Genomic DNA, 5446 nt, shown 5'->3' on the forward strand with positions numbered 1-5446 from the left:
GATGGACCTGGAGGGCATCATCCTGAGTGAGGTAACACAATCACAAAGGAACTCACACAATATGTACTCACTGATAAGTGGATATTAGCACAAAAACTTAGGATACCCAAGATATAAGATACATCTTGTTAAACGCAATAAACTCAAGAAGAACGAAGACCAAAGTGTTGACTCTGTGCCCCTTCTTAGAATTGGGAACAGAACACCCATGGAAAGAGTTACAGAGATAAAGTTTGGAGCTGTGATGAAAGGATGGACCATCTAAAGACTGCCATATCCAGGGATCCATCCCACAAACAGCTTCCAAACGCTGACACCGTTGCATTCACTAGCAAAATTTTGCTGAAAGGACCCAGATATAGCTGTCTCTTGTGAGACAATGCTGGGTCCCAGCAAACACAGAAGTGGATGCTCACAGTCAGCTATTGGATGGATCACAGGGCCCCCAATGGAGGAGCTAGAGAAAGTACTGAAGGAGCTAAAAGGATCTACAACCCTATAGGTGGAACAACATTATGAACTAACCAGTACCCAAGAGCTCTTGACTCTAGCTGCATATGTATCAAAAGATGGCCTAGTCGGCCATCACTGGAAAGAGAGGCCCATTGGACTTTCAAACTTTATATGCTCCAGTACAGGGGAATGCCAGGTTTAAGAAATGGGAGTGTGTGGGTAGGGGATTGGGGGTGGTTGTATTGGGGACTTTTTGGATAGCATTGGAAATGTAAATGAGGAAAATACCTAAAAAAATTATATTCCATAAAAAAAAGGATGGATAAAGAATCCAAAACAAGAAGCAGTCTAGAAGGACTGTACCTGAACATTCAGAATGTGGATTTCACCCCACACTGCATGAATACTCTTACCACCTCTCTATTGTGTTAATATAGAGATACCCAAGCAGACTTACAGCACACCTGCATGAGCTGGGAAATAAATCACCATCTTTATGTTTGATATTTTGGTTAACAAGGATATGAAGGCTAATATTAACTATGAAATTAAAATGATATTGACCCCATGAACTGGGATCTAGAGCTAAATAAAAAAAGAACTAGCATTCATCTCTTTATTGAGTGTGAGTAATATGGGAATAGCTTTCTCATGGTCCTGCCACTATGACTTAACCATCAAGGTGGCCTATTCCCTCAATGTATGAACAAGAATAAACCCTTCCACCATTAAGTTGTTTTTGTCTTTCTGATGTTAGGATAATTAAAAAAAACCAAACCAAACCAAACCAAACCAAACCAAACAAAACAAGTCTTTCTTAATGATTGCTATTTGAAGATAAAATACTTTCTTGAAGACATTGTAATTGGAATCCTATTTAATTCTATATACTAAAATTAACTCAAAATTAATCATCTCAGAGCAGTGAGACAGTTAAGCAGGTATAGTTGCTTACCACAAACATCCAACAGTCTGAATTTGGTTTCTCTAAACTTATATAAGAGCATGACAGTGGTTCACATCTATTATTGCAGAGCTTTTACAAGATGGGAAGCAGAAACAGAAGGAATGTTCATAAGTTCCAGAGCCAGCTAACCTGGCTATGTACTACAGTACCAAACAAAGAGTGACCCTTTGGTCGGCATGAGGATTAACGAGATATTAATTTACAATTTCTGAGTTTACAAATACACAGTAGCATGCAGATAACATTATAAGCAAATGTGTAACTCACAAAATTTATTCATACATAAATCATTAAACGAACACAACAAAATTATAAATCTCTTCTTAGAAGATAACACAGAGGCACACATACATTATCTATCTTAGGCATTACATTTTCAGATACTAAACTCAAACATTTTAATGTGTATCCCCAAAAAAGCTTCCAAGAAAATGAAAATACAGTTTAGAATGTAAGTAAATATTTCCAAGAGAAAACAATACTAGTTAAAGACCTATCTAAATTTTGGCAAATAATTTGAACAAAACATTCACTCAGAGATGTAAAATGATTGATAAGCATAGAGTCATATCTAACTTTATTCCCAATTACAGAAATAAAATTCAAAACTTTAATGAGGTAGGAATTTACAATATCTACAGTGGTTCAACCTTTTTAAAATATTTAAAAATATTGGCAATTGCCCTTCTGGTCAGCACCAGCACCGGGTCACCTTAGGCTTGGATTTGGTGGACACCCCCAAGGTCCCCTAGAGTACTCTTCATGCGATCTTAGGACCACCAGTGAGTGGAACACAAGTTCTGTTCCAATCCAATCATGCGGAACCTGAGACAGCATTAGGAAAGCAGGAAACCCGGCCTGACCAGGGCCGCAAGTCCCTTCCAGTCAGCACCAGCACTGGGTCACCTGGGCGCAGAGTTGGCAGACACACCCAAGGTCGCTAGAGGACAGCTTCTGAGACAGACCCCGTTTCGGGCTCCAGACATCCAGGCACCTTGCCTGCCAGAGGAGAGGTGTCTGCCTTGCCAGGGAGGGCTTTGCTGGAGCAACTCGGGGAGCCATTTTGGTTCCCTTATCCCTCCTAGACTAGTCTGTGCAGGTGAGAGTGTGGACTACAGAAGCTAAGAGTTTCTGTGACAGGCTGAAGCAACACAGCTACTGGGACAGGTCCCATTTTGGGTCGTAATCTTCTGCCAGGAGGGTAATGCCAGATATCTGTGCACCTTCCCTGTAAGAGGAAAGCTGCCTGCAGAGAGTGCAATGGCCACTGAAACTCAGAGGAGAGATCTAGTCTCCCATGTCTGCTGATAGAGGCTAACAGAATCACCAAAGGAACAATCTCTAAACAGAGACAACTATAACAACTAACTCCAGAGATTACCATAAGGCGAAAGGCAAACGTAAGAATCTTACTAACAGAAAGCAAGAGCACTCACCATCGTCAGAACGCAGCACTCCCAAGTCGTCCAGTCCTGGGCAACCCAACACACCCAAAAAGCTAGACACGGATTTAAAAGCATATCTCATGATGATGGTAGAGGATATCAAGAAGGACTTTAATAACTCACTTAAAGAAATACAGGAGAACACTGCTAAAGGGTAACAAGTCTTTAAAGAAAACCAGGAAAACACAACCAAAGAGGTGGAAGTCCTTAAAGAAAAACAGGAAAACACATCCAAACAGGTGATGGAAATGAACAAAACTATACTAGACCTAAAAGGGAAGTAGACACAATAAAGAAAACCCAAATTGAAGCAACATTAGAGATAGAAACCCTAGGAAAGAAATATGGAATCATAGATGAGAGCATCAGCAACAGAATACTTGAGATGGAAGAGAGAATCTCAGGTGCAGAAGATTCCATAGGGAACATGGACACAACAATCAAAGAAAATGCAAACTACAAAAAGATCCTACCTCAAAACATCCAGGAAATCCAGGACACAATGAGAAGACCAAACCTATGGATAATAGGAGTAGATGAGAATGAAGATTTTCAACTTAAAGGACCAGCAAACATCTTCAACAAAATTATAGAAGAAAACTTCCCAAACCTAAAGAAAGAGATGACCATGAACATACAAAAAGCCTACAAAACTCCAAATAGACTGGACCAGAAAAGAAATTCCTCCTGACAAATAATAATCAGAACAACAAATGCACTAAATAAAGTTAGAATATTAAAAGCAGTAAGGGAAAAGGGTCAAGTAACATATAAAGGCAGGACTCCCAGAATTACACCAGACGTTTTACCAGAGACTATGGAAGCCAGAAGAGCCTGGACAGATGTTATACATACACTAAGAGAACACAAATACCAGCCCAGACTATTAATCTCAGCCAAACTTTCAATTACCATAGATGGAGAAAACAGAGTATTCCATGACAAAACCAAATTCACACATTATCTTTCCATGAATCTAGCCTTTCAAAGATAATAACAGAAAAAAAAATACAATACAAGGACAGAAACCAAATCCTAGAAAAAGCAAGAAAGTAATCCTTCAACAACCCTAAGTGAAGACAGCCAAAAGAACAGAATGCCAACTCAAACAACAAAAATAATAGGAAGCAACTATTATTTTTCCTTAATAACTCTTAACATTAATGGACTCAATTCCCCAATAAAAAGACATAGACTAACAGACTGGCTATACAAACAGGACCCAACATTTTGCTGCTTACAGGAAACCCATCTCAGGGAAAAAGTCAGACATTACCTCAGAATGAAAGGCTGGAAAACAATTTTCCAAGCAAATGGTCTGAAGAAACAAGCTGGAGTAGCCATTTTAACATCTAATAAAATTGACTTCAAACCCAAAGTTATCAAAAAAGCCAAGGAGGGACACCTCATACTCATCAAAGTTAAAATCTTCCAAGAGGAACTCACAATTCTGAATATCTATGATTCAAATGCAAGGGCAGCCACATTAATTAAAGAAACTTTAGTAAAACTCAAAACACACATTGCACCTCACACAATAACAGTGTGGACTTCAACACACCACTTTCATCAATGGACAAATCATGGAAACAGAAGCTAAACAGGGACACAGTGAAACTAACAGAGTTATGAAACAAATGTATTTAACAGATATCTACAGAATATTTTATCCTAAAAAAAAGGATATAACTTCTTCTCAGCACCTCATGGTACCTTCTCCAAAATTGACCATATAATTGGTCACAAAACAGGCCATAAGAGAAACAAAAATATTGAAATTGTCTCAGGCATGCTATCAGATCACCATGGACTAAGGATGATGTTCAATACCAACATATATAATAGAAAGCCTACATTCATGTGGAAACTGAACAACACACTCCTCAACGATACCTTGGTCAAGGAAGGAATAAAGAAAGAAATAAAAGACTTTTTAGAGTTTAATGAAAGTGAAACCACAACATACCCAAACTTATGGGACACAATGAAAACATTTCTAAGAGGAAAACTCATAGCTCTGAGTGCCTCCAAAAAGAAACTAGAGAGAGCACACACTACCAGCTTGGCAACAAAACAAATTATCCAAACAAGGAGCTGATTCTTTGAGAAAATCAACAAGATACATAAACCCTTAGCCAGACTCATTAGAGGGCACAGGGACAGTACCCTAGTTAAGAAAATCAGAAATGAAAAGGGAGACATAACAACAGATCCTAAAGAAATCCAAAAAACCATCAGATCCTTCTACAAAAGGCTATACTCATCAAAACTGGTAAACCTGAACAAAATGGACAAATTTCTAGACAGGTACCAGGTACCAAAGATAAATCAGGATCAGGTTAATGATCTAAATAGTCCTATGTCCCCTAAAGAAATAGAAGCAGTCATTAATGGTCTCCCAACCAAAAAAAGCCCAGGACCCAACCAAAAAAAGCCCAGGACCACATGGGTTTAGTTCAGAGATCTTTCAGACCTTCAAAGAAGATCTAATTCCAGTTTTGCACAAACTATTCCACAAAATAGAAGCAGAAGGGACTCTACCCAATTCATTCTATGAAGCCATAATAACTCTGATACCTAA

This window comes from Mus caroli, chromosome 1 (genome assembly GCF_900094665.2).
Source record: "Mus caroli chromosome 1, CAROLI_EIJ_v1.1, whole genome shotgun sequence".
Lineage (NCBI taxonomy): Eukaryota > Metazoa > Chordata > Mammalia > Rodentia > Muridae > Mus > Mus caroli.